General features: G+C 45.6%; 1 protein-coding gene across 1 annotated transcript in view; it reads left to right on the forward strand.

Moving 5' to 3' along the window:
* nlgn4xa (neuroligin 4 X-linked a) overlaps positions 1-18372 on the forward strand; it is a 181002-nt gene that overhangs the window by 73926 nt on the left and 88704 nt on the right. The window lies entirely within an intron of this gene.

Genomic DNA, 18372 nt, shown 5'->3' on the forward strand with positions numbered 1-18372 from the left:
TCTGCAACCCCACTGCTTCGGGGCGCTGCGGATTGGCTTGTCAATGCATCATTTCTCCACCAGGCTCTCCTGTATCAATCCGAATGAAGGGTGAACCACTTCAATTGTTTCCCAGTCCAACATGGGTCTCCCTGTTAACCATGCACACCTTGTGGCTGTGAGTGTGCAGTGGGGGGTGACGACCTGTTCCTGGGCATCCCACCGCACCATCGCGCAGCCGCTTGCCGTGAGGTGCGCTCCAATGTGACCTTCTTCTCATGGGGAGGCGCTTGGCAGCTCCGTACAGCAGTGCAGGTGAGGTGGGCGAAATACATCGCGGCAGGAGGACTGTATCTGCGTCCTTCCGCACCTCAATACTGGAAGCTGGCTCTGCAACTTGCTGTGTCACCAATGCACTGCCTTCGGAACAAATCATCGGGGAGAAGAATTCCTCCAGTCGCTAAGTGCTAGAGACACGGTCAATGCGTTTGTGACGACTCCCTCTGTTTGAGGTTTCCAGATTCTGGGTTAACAATTTCTTTAGAAATAATGAATGGATCGGGGGAGGGTCTAAGTTCAACGGGGGCGGTGGCCTAAAACTGACGATAGCGAATCGGGAGCCTGTTTTGTTCCCCCCCTCCGTCCGATTTTCCATTGACTTGAGTCGGGGGTTGTGTAAAACTGACTGCCGGGTCACTATCGCCTGTTTTGCACGACTATCAAAGACGGATTTATATTCCAGGAAGCCTTAACTCCATTTAGCATAAATGTAAGGAGTCTTACAACACCAGGTTATAGTCACTCACCTGACGAAGGAGGAAAGCTCCGAAAGCTTGTGATTTCAAATAAAGCTGTTGGACTATAACCTGGTGTTGTAAGACTCCTTACATTTGTCCACCCCAGTCCATCACCGGCATCTCCACATCCATTCAGCATGTCACTAGACACATAACCACCACCACCCCACACTCTGGGCCTGCAAATCTAAACCATCCAACCAGTAATCCAATTGTCTGACGTTGAATTTGAAATGCAGGAATTTAAACTGGGGCCAGCTTTAACTAATAGAGGGTATTTCTGCACCTTGAGATGGGCCGGTTGGAGTTTAGTCAACTGTGGCTTTAGTTGAAATTTTCATGAGCTCCAGAAACCGATTATTGAATTGGCTCCGAGTCAGTATTTTCAGAGCCACAGAGCGACATGATGTACAGGGAAGCTTGGCTGTGATCTGATCAACTCCATTTAAATCCATCCCAAGCTTATATCCTTACAGCCTCACCACAAGGGAATCGGAATCCCTCCCATCGCTAAGTGCAGTGACAATGTAAACGATTTCATGAAAATCTCTCTTCTGTATTTCTAGTGAAATCATAAACACTTTCTTTTTAGATTGTGGAAACTTAATATTACTTATTCTATACAATGCATTAACACCCAAACAAAGTAGTACAAGAGAGAATTTATTATTTTACTTGTGTACAAGTGGAAGGGCACCTCAAGACAATGGTTGAGGATACATCTTCACCGAGTTCAAGAAACAGCTCACGTTTATACAGCTCAGTAACAACGCCCACCTGTCACAGAATATGGCCGTACACGTACATTCTTTATTGGCTCAGGTAGTTGGTCAATCAAAATAGGGAACCCACCCTCGAGTTCCCACTGCCATCTTGATATCTTGGACGCAGGCCTGGGAAAGTGCTTTTTCCCTAAGAAACTGTCTTTATTATCAGTGGGTCTGCAGCTAGTCTCAAGGCTATATGGTCATTTATTCCTGTTAGTCAGCTACCTCTCTATCTAAAGGGAGGACAGCTATCAGCATGAGAAACTCAAAGTAATTACACAATTGTGCTTCTATGTGTTTTCGTGAAAAACTTTATTATGTGAGTTTAAGTGAATTAGCTAGTCAGTTAATATGGTCAAGTATCCCTTCATGCATTTCCACATTCGTGAGTTAGGTGAATTAGAGAGAGGGTTAATATGGTCAGGTATCCCTTTGTGCACTTCCACAAGATCGTGGTTACATTTTGCCAGAAATACCGAGGACACATAGTGCACAGGGTAATTCTTATCCCAGTGTGCCTTCCGTGTGCAGCCCCTCACTTGAATTATTGTTGCCAGAGGACTGGAGAATTGCAAATGTTACACCCTTGTTCAAAAAAGGGTGTAAGGATAAACCCAGCAACTACAGGCCAGTCAGTTTAACCTCAGTGGTGGGGAAACTTTTAGAAACGATAATGCGGGACAGAATTAACAGTCACTTGGACCAGTGTGGATTAATTAGGGAAAGCCAGCATGAGTATGTTAAAGGCAAATCATGTTTAACTGATCTGATAAGAGTTTTTTGATGAGGTAACAGAGAAGGTAGAGGGCAATGCAGTTGATGTGGTGTATATGGACTTTCAAAAGGCGTTTGATAAAGTACCGCATGGTAGGCTTATCATCAAGATTGCGGCCCATGGAATAAAGGGGGCAGTAGCAACATGGATACAGAATTGGCTAAGGGACAGGAAACAGAGAGTAATGGTGAACGGTTGTTTTTCGGACTGGAGGGAGGTGTACAGTGGTGTTCCCCAGGGGTTGATGGTGGGACCACTGCTTTTCTTGATATATATTAATTACTTGGATTTGGGTGTACAGGGCACAATTTCAAAATTTGCAGAAGACACAACACTTGGAAGGGTAGTAAACAGTGAGGAGGATAGTGATAGACTTCAAGAGGATGTAGACAGGCTGGTGGCATGGGTGGACATGTGGCAGATGAAATTTAATGCGGAAAAATGTGAACTGATACGTTTCGATAAGAAGAATGAGGAGAGGCAAAATAAAATAGAGGGCACAACTCTAAAAGGGGTACAGGAACAGAGAGATCTGGGGGTATATGTGCACAAATCGTTGAAGGTGGCAGGGTAGGTTGAGAAAGCGGTTAAAGAAGCATATGGGATCCTGGGCTTTATAAATAGAGGCATCGAGTACAAAAGTATGGAAGTCATGATGAACCTTTATAAAACACTGGTTCGGCCACAACTGGAGTGTTGTGTCCAGTTCTGGGCACCGCACTTTAGGAAAGATGTGAAGGCCGTAGAGAGGGTGCAGAAGAGATCTACTAGAATGATTCCAGGGATGAGGGACTTTAGTTATGTGGATAGACTGAAGAAGCTGGGGTTGTTGTCCTAGGAACAGAGACGGTTGCGAGGAGATTTGATCGAGGTATTCAAAATCATGAAGGGCCTAGACAGAATAGATAGAGAGAAACTGTTCCCATTGGCGGAAGGGTCAAGGACCAGAGGACATAGATTTAAGGTGATTGGCAGAAGAACCAAAGGTGACAAGAGGAAAAACATTTTTACACAGCGAGTGGTTAGGATCTGGAATGCACTGCCCGAGGGGGTGGTGGAGGCAGATTCAATCATGGCCTTCAAAAGGGAACGGGATAGGTACTTGAAAGTAAAACATTTTCAGGGCTTTGGGAATAGGGCGGTGGAGTGCGACTAGCTGGATTGCTCTTGCATAGAGCCGGCGTGGACTCGATGGGCCGAATGGCCTCCTTCCGTGCTGTACCAAAAACGACATTGATTTTGGAACTGAAAGCCAGCCCACGCTTGGTTTGAGCTTTGATTCTCTTGACAATTACAATGATCACCTAACCTTGATTTTCATCCATAATAGCCCTTTGTAATTACCTGCATGCAGAAGAATCACAATCCTCATTATAAGGCCTTAGAGAGGGTGCAGAAGAAATTTACTAGAATGGTACCAGGGATAAGGGACTTCTGTTGTGTGGAGAGACTGGAAAAGCTGGGATTGTTCTCCTTAGAGCAGGAGGGGATAGAAATGTTCAAAATCATGAACGGGTTTTGACAGAGTAAATAAGGAGAAACTGTTTCCACTGGCAGAAGGGTCGGTAACCAGAGGACACAGATTTAATGTGATCGGCAAAAGAACCAGAGGCGACATGATGAAACATTTTTTTTACGCAGCGAGTTGTTATGATCTTGCAGGCAGGGAATGCACTGCCTACAAGGGTGGTGGAAGCAGATTCAATAATAACTTTCAAAAGGGGAATGGATAAATTCTTGGAGGGAAATAATTTACAGAGCTGTGAGGAAAGAGCAGGAGAGTGGCCCTAATTGGACAGCTCTACCAAAGAGCCGGCACAGGCACGATGGGCCAAATGGCCTCCTGCGCTGTATGCTACTCTGATAAGAGTCTAGGCACATTATGGAGCTGATTTATGTGCTCTGAGCTGGTTCTTTTGGTCCATGCGGATCTTGGCTTTATTTATACTTATGCGACAATCTGTGCTTTTGGTGGGTCAGTTGTACAGCCCTGTGTAATGCAAACAAAAGCCCAGTCCCAACACCATGTTGTAATTAAAGTGCAGTTGTCCTCCAGTGAAAACTTGACCTTACTGCCTTGGTCGATATCAACACCTGGAGCGTTGAGAGCTCAAAGATGTCAAGATATTAATGCCTGGTGCTTTCGTTTTGGTTGGCTCAACGCATGTTAGGGTTGTGTCAGCCTGGTGAGAGCAGCCAATCATTGCAAGACACTTTGAGCGGTTCATGAAGGGGCAACAAGAGGCAACATATCCACAGGCAGAGAGTCTGACCATGTTTCTGGTCTCAAGTATTCGTAATTGGCTGTTAGCCTGCTGAAAACCTCAAGAGTCTATGTGAGCGTGCAGTAAACATTAGTACGCTGAAGGGCGTAAGGCCAAGTTCACGCACAGCACCCCCCAAAACATCTTTTATACAGTGCGCAACATTCATAGGTAATTTCTGCTTTCAACCGATGTCTGAGCTGATAGTCTGAAGGGTGCAGTGTTGTTCACGTCCGCGAAATGGGGGGGGGTGGGGGGCTAAACATTTAGCCTGCAAACACATTTCTTCACGCAAGTGGATGTGGAATACTCAGCCGCAAACCCATTGTTGAAGCAGCATCTGTAAGTTCTTTTAAAAAGGAATTAGATAACTGCTTTGAAAAAGAGGGTCCGAGGAGCAAGTGGGAGTGTGGCATTTCCGACGGTGCAGCCAGGATGGGTGAATGTGTCTCGGAATTTAGTGAGCTGACATGTTTTAAAATGGGCGTAAAACAGAATCATTTACGCAGCTGATATGTGACTGCATCCACTACTAACTGTGAAGTATTCTGAATGAGTATTTGGCACACTGAAAAATTTCCTGATGAATTTTATTTTATCAAAGTAGTAGACGTAAGTCCAGAAATTACCATCGGCAATAATAGGGCATGCATACTTGGTGTGTTGGTACAACATTGCATACTGTTTTAGAGGAGGCGTTAACCCGTTTAAACTAAACAGTTAAAGTCGCAGACAGAGAAATGTCGTGCGAATGCTGTAACTGAATCTGGATTGACACTTCCCGTATTCAATTCACTTCACGCGTTGTAGCCATCACAGCGGGATGACATTTTGTCCATCTGTCTGTGCTTGAATGGAATTCAGATCCCCGAGGATAAGAGGGAATGTTTTAGTCCTCTGTACTGTCAAGTCCCCTTCGGTTAAAAGACAAGAAGACAGTTTCCACTGAAAGTTGCGAGTTCAATCACGGTGCACGATACTAATCGCACGTCCAGCTCTGACTGTATCCGATTCCTGTTCATTTAAAAAAGTACATTATTCAGGCCATGTTAAAATGACTGACAAATACTAGACCAGAAGATGTTTTTAAATTGAGAAATCCTGGGGAAGGGCCAAAACCCATTGTACAGAACACTACCTTAGTGAAAAAGAGCTGGAAAGTAGATAAGACAAGGTTGCAACTCCTAGTCGCAACCTAGGAGCGTGAGTCGGGAACTCCTTACTGCAGGTTTGCAGCCCTATCTTCGACCTGCGTTCTCATCGAGCGAGGCTTCCCCATGGGGAGCATGGGATTGCTGAATTTACCCTGGTGCGTCAAGATGGAGTGGCTGGTTGATGCCAAGCTTGGGTTTTTTGAAAACCAGTGGATGGAAGGAAGAAAGGAAGGGCGAAGAAGGTAAAGAATCATTCTCGAAATGCTTGGGAAAGAATGATTCGAGCAGGAGACGGTGCCACGAGTCTTGATTTCATCGTGGTGAGGATGCAGGAAGGAGGAAGAGTGTGTGGGGTGGTGGATTTGGAGCATACGAGGAACGAAAGAGAACTGTAGAGTCGTAACCTCCTTCTGCCCTACAGCCCTCCGAGAACTCTGCGTTCCTCCAACTCTGGCCTCTCGCGTATCCCCCCACTTCCTCGGCCCCCCCCCCCCCCGCCCCTCCACCATTGGTAGCCGTGTCTTCAGCCGCATTGGCCTTAAGCTCTGGAATTCCCTCCCTAAACCTCTCCGCCTCTCTACCTGTCACTCCTCCTTTAAGACACTTCTTAAAACCTACCTCTTTGACCAAGATCTTGGTTACCTGTCCTAATGCGTCCTTCTTTGGCTCGGTGTCAAATTTTGTCTGATTTATGCTCCTGTGAAGTGCCTTGGGGCATTTTATTATGTTAAAGGCGCTATATAAATGCAAGTTATTGTTGTAGTAGCCACCTTCTCGTCGTTTTCTGTTTTGGGAGGAGGAGAGCATTAAGCTCATAGTCGTACTTACTATCACTTCAACGTCTTAAAGTTAAATAATAATTTTGACAAAATAAAAAAGGTTGCAATAGGAGTTCAATGTAACTTATCATGTTACCGGCGTGAAGATGTTACATTAGGGGCGATGTAATCATAAACTCAGTGATGATTTTGTATCATTAATTGCAACATTAACTCAGTCCCTTCCTACACTGTCAGGCTCAATAACCTTTTCAAGCCAAGCGCACCAGTAAAGGGGGGAATTGGGGGAGGGCTCCAGGAAATGGGGGAATTGGGGCAGGGCACCAGTAAATGGGGGAATTGGGGGAGGGCTCCAGTAAATGGGGGAATTGGGGGAGGGCTCCAGTAAATGGGGGAATTAGGGGAGGGCACCAGTAAAGGGGGGAATTGGGGGAGGGCACCAGTAAATGGGGGAATTGGGGGAGGGCACCAGTAAATGGGGGAATTGGGGGAGGGCACCAGTAAATGGGGGAATTGGGGGAGGGCACCAGTAAATGGGGGAATTGGGGGAGGGCACCAGTAAATGGGGGAATTGGGGGAGGGCTCCAGTAAATGGGGGAATTGGGGGAGGGCACCAGTAAATGGGGGAATTGGGGGAGGGCACCAGTAAATGGGGGAATTGGGGGAGGGCTCCAGTAAATGGGGGAATTGGGGGAGGGCTCCAGTAAATGGGGGAATTGGGGGAGGGCTCCAGTCAATGGGGGAATTGGGGGAGGGCTCCAGTAAATGGGGGAATTGGGGGAGGGCTCCAGTAAATGGGGGAATTGGGGGAGGGCTCCAATAAATGGGGGAATTGGGGGAGGGCACCAGTAAATGGGGGAATTAGGGGAGGGCTCCAGTAAATGGGGGAATTGGGGGAGGGCTCCAGTAAATGGGTTCTTTTCTCTTGAAAAGAGAAGGCCAATGTGTCCTGATAGAGTTCTTTAAAAGTTTGATAGGGTTTGATAAGGTAGACGTAGAGAAGGTGTCTCCACTTGTGGGGGAGTCCAAAACTAGAGGCCATAAATACAAGATAGTCACCAATAAATGTAATAAGAAATTCAGGAGAAACGTCTTAACCCAAAGAGTGGCTAGAATGTGGAAATCGCTACCACATGGAGTAGTTCAGGCGAATGCATTAGATACATATAAGGGGAAACTAGATAGGTACATAAGGGAGAAAGGAATAGAAGGATACATTGATCGACTTAGATGAAGTAAGGTGGGAAGAGGCTCGTGTGGAGCATAATTACTGGCATAGACCTGTTGGGCCGAATGGCCTGTTCCTATGCTGTCAGTACTATGTAATTCTAGGTAAGCCTGTGTCCCCCAATCCTGACATTTTTTTTTAAAGAAACATTAAAGACTGATCGAAACAGATGAAATAATATTCAATAATAATGTTTATTGATATTTAAAAGGGTTCCTTACCTTTAATGATGATTGGGACAGAGAATGTCAGGGAACAGGGTCAAAGCATAATGACCTTCAAATGATACCGCTGGGATAATTGCATACGAACGTTTCATGTGCTCATCTGAAAGTCCTCTGCTCTTTTAATTGGGGGTTTTAAGCCATTTATTTTAAACAGTTTAACACCTCCAATAAAAGAGTAGCGAGCAACTTCAGAGGAGCCAGCTAAACACTCGAACGCTTTCATCTCACTGCGTTATTTGAAGGCTAAGAACGCGGAGGAGCGGGAAGAAGATCATTAGGCCTCAAACGTCCATCAACTCGTGGTAGACAAACCTCGCCCTCTCTGCCTTCTCGCCAAGTCCCTCAATCCCTTCTCTCCCCATAAAGGCATCTAATTGTCTCTCGAGCTCCTTTATAATTCTTCCAGTGGTGCCAAGATCTGAAAGGTCAGCAAAGCAAAGAATGAAAGGACGATTTCTCTTTGGGACACTGAGGGTCAAAGTAGATGTGGAGATCAGAAACTGGATAGTTGGGTTGAATGAAGATGTTAAGACACAGTTCATTATCTGAGCATTTTCTCTGTGCACGGAGATCATATCTTGCGGCAGTTTGCCTGTTTTATTGAGTGCAAAACATGTTTTAAAATGCTGTTTTATCTTTTTTTTTATGAATGATTGTAAACAGCAAGCATTGATCTGCAGTCTTGCACTGTGTCAGATAACTGTCGGTCAGGTTATCTTTCGCTTTTCAGTTTGAGGCTCCGATGGAGAGAGCTAACAAACATGTCAGCCATGGCTCAATGTGCAGCACTCTCACCTTTGAGTCAGGAGTTGTCAGTTCATAGTCCCACTCCAGAGACTTGAGCTCGAAATCTAGGCTGACACTCCCACTGCAGCACTGAGGGAGTGCTGCACTGTCGGAGGTGTCGTCTTTCAGATGAGATATTAAACCGAGGCACCGTCTGCCCTCTGAGGTGGACGTAAAAGATCCCATGGCGCTATTTTTGAAGCAGAGCAGGTGAGTTCTCCCCGGTGTCCTGCCCAATATTTATCCCTCAACCAACCATTACAAAAACCAAATTATCTGGTCATTGTCACTCTGCTGTTTGTGGGACCTTGCTGTGCGCAAATTGGCTGCTGCGTTTCCTACATTACAACAGTGACTACACTTCAAAAAGTACTTAATTGGCTGTAAAGTGCTTTAGGATGTCTTGAGGTCATGAAAGGAGCTATTTAAATGGAAATCTTTCCTTCTTTATGGGTTGTAAGAGCCATGTTAGTGCAGTAGGGAAGGAAATAAATAAATCTGAAGCTGAGGGGCAGCATGGCAACACGTGACATTGGAGAGTCGGGAGGGGAGATTTTCCTGGTCCGCACCCCCAGCCCACTGGACCATATGGGCACATTGGGTATTGAAAAATTGGGCGGCTTGAAACACGTGCCTGAAAAGGAACCCACCCAATTCTCCACCCAGCAATTTAAATGGAAGGAGAATTGGGCAGCTTCCTTTACAGGCGTGCTTCCTTATATTCTCTTTAAAATGGCTGCCTTTTGGTCTCTTTAAAATGGCTGCCACCATATGAATGTCGGAAGCCAAGAAAGAAAGAAAGACAGAAGAGCTTGCAATTTGAACAGCCACGTATCATGTCCTCAGGATGTCCCGCGTTGCCTCACAACTAGTAAATTAAGTTTTGAAGCGTAATCGCTATTGGTGTGTAAGCAAATGCAGCAGCCATTTTCCGCACAGCAAGATCCCACAAGCAGCTAGTGGGAGGAGTGACCAAGTTGAGGGAGAAACGTCGTCCAGGAAAAAGGAATAAGAGAGAAGTTGAAGTAAAGGGTTTTTGGTTTATTCTTAGGATTAAAAAAAAACACAAAATAAAGTTTAAAAAATAATCGTGGGGTAGAGGGAGAACAGGAAAGAAGTGAAAAAGAGGACAGCAGAGTGCACAGAATTAAATCCCTTATTTTCAACTAAAACGATTTATAAGGATTGTTGTAGATTTGGGCTAGTTTGAAAGCAATGAAGGTAGTCCTGACATTTGACTTACTCGATTACAATAATGTCAGTGCTTGTTTCAGCTCTGTAGTTCATCATCTGAAAATTTACAATGGTGGTAAGCGGGGGAGATACTGGATCTGCCAGCAGTCTTAGGCTTTATATTGTTTTACGATACGGCTTAATATGTCAGTCAATCATCACCCTCCATAAACTCGCACTCATTGAGAACTCCACCACCCACCTCCGATCCCACACAAAGTCACTTATCATAGAATCATGCAGCACAGAAGGAGACCATTTGGCCCATCATGCCTGTGCTGGCTCTTTGAAAGAGCCGTCCAATTAGCCTCATTCCCCCCACGCTCTTTCCCCATACCCCTGCAAATTTTTCCTTTTCAAGTATATATCCAATCCTCTTTTGAGAGTTACCATTGAATCTGCTTCCAGATCACAACAACTCCCTGCTTTTGAAAAAAAAATTCTCCTCATCGCTCGTCTGGTTCTTTTGCCAATTACCTTAAATCTGTGTCTTCTGATTTCTGACCCTCCTGCCAGTGGAAACAGTTTCTCCTTATTTAATCTTATCAATACCCTACGCTTATTGTACAATTAGAATCTCTAGGTTCTACCACCCAACATTCATACTCCTTCTTACCACTTTGGAAATGAGATAGTCACTGGCCTAGAAATTCAGGTGCTCTCATTTTGACATGCCATCTAATTCCTCCATTAAAATAGTGGACAGAGGAATGTCACACCAATGGATTAAACGTTCGTCCAATAATATCGCCCATTGGTATTTCCAGGCTTGTGATATCTTTAAATAAAATGTAGCTGTTGCTGTTAAATAATTAAGAAGACCATAAAAAATGCAAACAATGCACTGGGGTTCGTTTCTAGAAGAATAGAATTGAAAGGCAGAGAAGTTGTGTCATAATTGTATAGAAAATTGATTAGACCACACTTCGAATACTGTGCACAGTTCTGGTCTCCATATTTCAAAAAGGATATAGAGGTACTGGAGAAGATGCAAAAAAGGCTTACAATGATGATACCAGAACTGAGACATTATAACTATGAGGAAAAACTGAACAGGCTGCGGCTTTTTTCTCTAGAAAAGAGAAGGCTGAGGTCTTTAAAATTATGAAAGGGTTTGGTAGGGTAGATGTAGAGAAGTTGTTCAAACTTGGGGTCATAAATATAAGATAGTCACTAATCAATCGAATAAGGAATTCAGGAGAAACTTCTTTACCCAGAGAGTGGTGAGAATGTGGAACTCGCTACCACATGGAGTAGTTGAGGCGAATAGCATAGATGCATTTAAGGGGAAGTTGGATAAGTACATGAGGGGGAAAGGAATAGAAGGATATGCTGATAGGGTTAGATGAAGTAGGGTGGGAGGAGGCTCGTGTGGAGCATAAATACCGGCATGGACCAGTTGGGCCGAATGGCCTATTTCTGTGCTGTAAATTCTATGTCATTCTATGTGAGGTGGACAATGCACGGGAGTGTTACAATAACTAGTCAGGAGCTAAACATACCACCGATTATAGTCACGGTTTTATTAGCACTTCTCATTGCAATTTTATGCTTTAAGATTTTAGATCATAATTGGCTCCCGCTGAATATTAATCACCTTTTCACACAGAAGATAGAATCTGTAGACTGTGTTAATTACAGACTATTCCGTATGTAATGGGTTTCACCGCAGTTTACTCACTCGGGATGTGTTATCCTGCAACCCAAGGTGAGTGAGCAATTAAAGTAAATGAGATGGATCAAAATGAGAAGAATTATCAGTGGAATAATCTACGTTGTTTTCAGGATGAGGTACTCTGTGATAACTTTGGCAGACACATTAGTCTAGAAATTACTTTCGGCAATATCAGCAGACAAAGGCTTGACATGCTCATGTGACATTCCTCTGTCTGCTATTTCAGCAGGGGCTTTAACCCATATGAACCTCTTTGTCTGCTAATGTAGCCAGCAGTAATTTATTTTGAATATTACAGAGCTGAGATTGATAGATTTTTGTTAGATAAGGGTATTAAGGGACATGGAACCAAGCCGGCTAAATGGAATTGAGATACAGATCGGTCAATTGAATGGCGGAACAGGCCCGAGGGGCTGAATGCTCTCCTCCTGTTCCTATTTTTTCTCCACTTATTTTTTTCCCCCTTCTCTTCTGAAGGTACTGACTCTGAAGGCGCTGAGCTACAGGTCCTTGGGTTCCAGCGAGCCTGATCCTGCCCTACCCCTGCCTCCATAATGATACACTTTCCAGCGAGGGTCACTAGGTAGTGGTCAGGAGCTTGTGTCACACATTTAACCCACTATTCAAGGTGACCAGTTGCAATAGTGGTTTTGGAGATGGAACATTGTCATGAATTTGGCCATTATGATGAACAATCCCTCGGCTCAGAGGAACATTGGAACAAAAGTAGGCCATTCAGCCCCTCGAGCCTGTTCTGCCATTCAGTTAGATTACGGCTGATCTGTATCTTAACTCCATCTACCTGCCTTGGTTCTGAAACCCTTAATACCTTTGCCTAACAAAAATCTATCAATCTCAGTTTTGAAATTTTCAATTGAGCCCCAGCACCAACAACTTTTTTTGAAGGGGTGGGGGGGGGGGGGGAGAGAGTTTCAGATTTCCTCTATCCTCGATCAGCTTCTGATAATCTTGCTTTATGGAGAGCTCATTGACTCAGTTGAATGGACCTCAACAGAACAGACACCAGTCATGAGACAAGTTGATCAAAAGTAAATAAGAAAGATCAAGGAAGTTGGGAGCAGGGAAAGGAGATGACCAAGGATGAGGCTTAGATGATGTGCATCCTGAAAGGACAGGCCTGTAAGTAGGAGGGAAGAAATGAAATCAAAATGAAACCTCTTCGGTAGCTGCTGCAATGGCTTTGTTGGCAAATAGACTTCCAACATGGAACAGAGACAGAAGGTCTCAGACTCGATTCCCTGTGTCGAATGTACTAGTTCCAGTTGAGGTGGTAGCTGGGGTGGGTGACGCTAGTCTAGACAAAGGGGGGAAATAATTAGCTGGGGTTCCTGCTCCCAAAAATGATTCGGTGACCCCATATGTGGCCATCTCATGAGTTTGTGGATCAGCTTGGTTTTTGTGCCGACGGAAAGATTGGTTCAGGGGGCTGACATGGTAGCAAACTAGTCAATCTTTGATTAAGCAAAATGGTGGCCAAATCAGGAAGAGCTACACCCCTCACCCCCCTCAATTTCCGGTCGCTCGACAGGATTGCGTAAGTCAAACAATCAAATGTACTAACGAGCACTTAACAAATAGTGACTGGTACTGTTTCGTCAGTCTGCCTTCACGCCCACTATTCATACCAATGATTTGACTGTAACAGAGTTGTACAATTCTGGCGACACAAACTCATAGTAGTGCTTTTTAAATTGTTAATGTCCTCTGTGCTCTCTCTCTCTCTATATATATATATATATATATATATGTATATAGCTCAGTGCTGGAGTTAGTAGTGTCATTACAGATATGAAACTGGATTAATCTGCCCTGTGGTTAAGGCTCAATCTGTCCCAATCTGTTCAGTGCTCAGGTCAACACCCTCTTTATTATTATTCTTAATATGGTAGCACATTCTGAAAATAAAACAAAATGGGAATTTAGTACTCAGCTTTGACCTAGAAAGAACTTGCATTTATATAGCACCTTTCACAACCTCAGGACGTCCCAAAGCGCTTTGCAGCCAGTGAAGTACTTTTGAAGTGTAGTCACTGTCGGAAATGATGATGGAACCCCAAGTTGGGAGAGCCCAGCCCTCATGTCATGTGATAAATTTAAAGGGACCGCTACTGAGCTAAGACGAGAGAAAAAGCTTCACCTTTGTTGCAAAGTCATTGAAGCGAACAGTATAAACGGGTTCAAGAGGCCACCAGATACATTTCTGGAGCAAAAGAGGATGGAGAAATAGCATGAGACGGTTGGACGATGGTCTTGAGATCAATGAGAAAAGGATGTATTTGTTAGATGTTTAAGTGTCAGCTTGGCTCAGTTGGTAAGGTTATTGGACGGTCAAGAGTTCAAGTTCCACTCTGAGACAAGCACATAATCTCAGCACTTTAAAAAATACGTTCTCGGGATGTGGGCGTCGCTGGCAAGGCTGGCATTTCTTGCCCACACCCCTGGTTGCCCTTGAGAAGTTGGTGGTGAGCATTCTGCTTGAACCGTTGCAGTCCGTGTGGTGAAGGTGCTCCCACAGTACGGTGAGGTAGGGAGTTCCAGGATTTTGACCCAGTGACGATAAAGGAACGGCCGATATATTTCCAAGTCATAGAATCATAGAAAGGTTACAGCACGGAAGGAGGCCATTCGGCCCATCGAGTCCGCGCCGACTCTGTGCAAGAGCAATCCAGCTTGTCCCACTCCCCCGCCCCATCCCCGTAGCCCTGCAAATGTTTTCCTTTCAAGTACTTATCCAGTTCCCTTTTGAAGGCCATGATTGAATCTGCCTCCAGCACCCCTTCGGGCAGTACATTCCAGATCCTAACCACTCGCTGTGTAAAAAAGATTTTCCTCATGTCGACTTTGATTCTTTTGTCAATCATCTCAAATCTATGTCCTCTGGTCCTTGACCCTTCCGCCAATAGGAACAGTTTCTCTCTATCTACTCTGTCTAGACCCTTCATGTAAGGAATCTTACAGCACCAGGTTATAGTCCAACTGTTAAATAAAACAGTTGGACTATAACCTGGTGTTGTAAGATTCCTTACATTTGTCAATCCCAGTCCATCACCGGCATCTCCACATCATAGACCCTTCATGATTTTGAATGCCTCTATCAAATCTCCTCTCAACCTTCTCTGTTCCAAGGAGAACAACCCCAGCTTCTCCAGTCTATCCACGTAACTGAAATCCCTCATCCCTGGAATCATTCTAGTAGATCTCTTCTGCACCCTCTCTAAGGCCTTCACATCTTTCCTGAAGTGCGGTGCCCAGAACTGGACACAATACTCCAGTTGTGGCCGAACCAGTGTTTTATAAAGGTTCATCATGACTTCCATACTTTTGTATTCGATGCCTCTATTTATAAAGCCCAGGATTCCATATGCTTTTTTAACCACTTTCTCAACCTGCCCTGCCACCTTCAACGATTTGTGCACATATACCCCCAGATCTCTCTGCTCCTGTACCCCTTTTAGAGTTGTGCCCTTTAGTTTATATTGCCTCTCCTCGTTCTTCCAACCGAAATGTATCACTTCGCATTTTTCTGCATTAAATTTCATCTGCCATGTGTCTGCCCATGCCACCAGCCTGTCTATATCCTCTTGAAGTCTATCACTATCCTCCTCACTGTTTACTACCCTTCCAAGTCATCTGCAAATTTTGAAATTGTGCCCTGTACACTGAAGTCGGGCAGATGTGTGACTTGGAGGGGGAACTTGGAGGCGATGGTGCTCCCATGCACCTGCTGCCCCTTCTAGGTGGTAGAGGTCGCGGGTTTTCAAGGTGCTGCTGAAGAAGCCTTGGCGAGTTGCTGCAGTGCATCCTGTGGACAGTGCACACTGCAGCCACGGTGCGCCGGTGGTGAATGGGGTGAATATTTTGGTCAATGGATGAGATGCTGATCAAACTGACTGCTGTCACTTGCACTCTCCATGCAACAACCCGTGAATTTCCAGCCCTTATTTATTGTCATCGGAACTTAAGAGAGTCAAAAAAACATTACTTCAGAAAGGCTGCTGTATTATTTTTAATGGGGTGGGTCCTCAAAAAAAAATCTAATCGTGGAGAGATTGGAGAAGCTGGGGTTGTTCTCCTTAGGGCAGAGAAGGTTAAGGGGAGATTTAACAGAGGCGTTCAAAATGATGAGGGGTTTTGATAGAGTAGATAGGGAGAAACTGTTTTCACTGGCAGGAGGGTCGATCACCAGCGGACACAGATTTAAAGTAATTGAAAAAGGAACCAGAGGGGGAGATGAGGAGAATTTTTTTACGCAGCGAGTTGTTATGATCTGGAATGCGCTGCCTGAAAGGCGGGGGGGAAGCAGATTCAATAGTAACTTTCAAAAGGGAATTGGTTAAATAGTTGGAGGGGAAAAAAAATTGCAGGGCTCTGCGGAAAGAGCAAAGGAATGGGACTAATTGGATTTTCTAAGAGCCGGCACAGGCACGATGGGCCGACTGGCCTCCTTCTGTGCTGTACGGTTCTATGATTGTACGAAAAGAAAGTAAATTAGGTCGTTCACTCGTCACTCACGGCTATATTTATCCACGTGAGGAACTTTAGTTTAATGTGGTTATTGACGGATAGATTCAGGTACTTGACATCCGAAGGAATGCAGCAGCGAAAAGACATTCGTTTAATGCTCTCCGGAGAGAGACGTTTGTGGGCCAACATTGTTCTGATTGCTGCTGTGTGTACTTATCCACATGTCATTCTGTTGGATATCCCCGAGGTATTTGAGGCCATAGCTTCCTCAAGAGTGCGAGCATGGCAGGATTCTTCATGCAGCAGTCTCCCTTTGCTGGCGAGAAACATTTTGTTTCTGGTCTCGCTTGGGAGGTTGCCAAGTCCAAAATTGGACGGGGGCTGGTGGGACACGGTGGCAAAGGGCAAGGTTTGGGATTGTACTTTGTGTCCTGGGCCTAGAAATTCGGGAGGTTGGGGGGGTGGGGGGAGGGGGGGTGGAGGGAAGGAGGGCCCAGGGATATGTCCCTGCGACTGAATGGATCGGCCCGAGGAGCACCTGATATTGGGCTTCGGCCCTCATTATCATCGCCAAATAGGCGTCCCTGGGAGAAGAGGAAAATGGTTGAAGGTGACCGGGAAGCCGGGGGGGGGCGACTGGGTCAGGTGAACGAGTCGAGATGGTGGCAGAGGCCGGGAACTGGGGTGGGGGGGGGCGGTGATGGTGGGGAACGGTGAGCGGCAGCGGCCCACGTACTTTTATTGTGGGGGTCGGGAGCGGCCTGGTTTCTTCAGGTGGCTGGCAGCCAAAACTAGTGATTTTTTTTTTTAACGTGGAGCCGGAGTGCTCAATCCGTCTCCGCATTAAACCTGTGGGCCGCTGCCGGGCATCGGTCACCCCTCCCGTCCGGTTGCCTCCTACCAATCCTCCCTCCTGGGCTCTCCTTGTGGACTGGGCCCACGTCCGAGCCGGCCGGTCGTGGTGCCTCATGGGGCCCGCAGCTCACCGGTAATAAACAAATGTGCCAGGCGGACCAATTTGCCGTGGTCCTGTCACCAACAACAACAATAACAACTTATAAGCGACCTTTAACGTAGCAAAACGTCCCCAAAGGCGCTTCACAGGAGCGATTATCAAACAAAATTTGACACCGAGCCACATAAGGAGATATTAGGACAGGTGACCAAAAGCTTGGTCAAAGAGCTAGGTTTTAAGGAGCGTCTTAAAGGAGGAGAGAGAGGTAGAGAGGCGGAGAGGTTTAAGGGAGGGAATTCCAGAGCTTAGGGCGTAGGCAGCTGAAGGCACGGCCGCCAGTGGTGGATCGATTAAAATCGGGGATGCGCAAGATGCCAGAATTGAAGGACAGGCATGACACCCCCAGTCTCTAGATTTGCCTTCCCCTTTAAGGCTGTGGTCCTGCTGAGGACTCCTCAGGAACCTCCAAATATATAAGGTTGTTTGTCGTGACTGATGTCGCCTGACTTACAGCCAAATGCCTGTCGTTAATGGTTAAAGGCCGGGGCAAGTCATCGGACTCCATCATTTCACTCCTGCCTGCTAATGCAGAACGATTTCTTTCATTTATATCTGATAGGTTCAAGCACTACAACCCAAATGCCCTTTCCAGCACTGCCTTACATCAAGCCTTAATGTCTTGATCTGATTCAATGAGGGCGGTCCTATTTTTAGCAGACCCGCGCTACAGTCTTGTTAAGAAACTTGCAAAGAGGAAATGGCACCAAGGAGCCATCGCAGCTGCATCTCTCTGCACCTTGCACATTATGTGCCGGTGATACTAATAATACACCCTCGAGAGCCATTCACAGCCCACCCATCTGTGAGATGCTGCCAGAACTGGCATTCAATGCTATTGCTTTTACTTTTTCTTGCTCTTCACATAGGGACATAGGAACAGGAGTAGGCCATTCAGCCCCTCGAACCTGTTCTGCCATTCTGTTAGATCACGGTTGATCTGTATCCTAACTCCATCTGCCTGCCTTGGTTCTGTAACTCTTAATACCCTTGCCTATCAAATAACTAACAATTTCAGTTTTGAAATTTTCAATTGACCCCCAGCCTCAACAACTTTTCTGTGGGATGTTGGGGGGGAGAGAGTACCGTATCAAAAGATACGTTAAGTGTGTGCCAGAAGGAGGCAGAGTTATTCCTGAGAATGACTCCCAAGCAAGATACTGGTGGGGAATGTGGACACTCGGAAAATAAGGCTGCATTATGTTGCAGTA

This window comes from Heptranchias perlo, chromosome 6, assembly GCF_035084215.1.
Source record: "Heptranchias perlo isolate sHepPer1 chromosome 6, sHepPer1.hap1, whole genome shotgun sequence".
NCBI lineage: Eukaryota > Metazoa > Chordata > Chondrichthyes > Hexanchiformes > Hexanchidae > Heptranchias > Heptranchias perlo.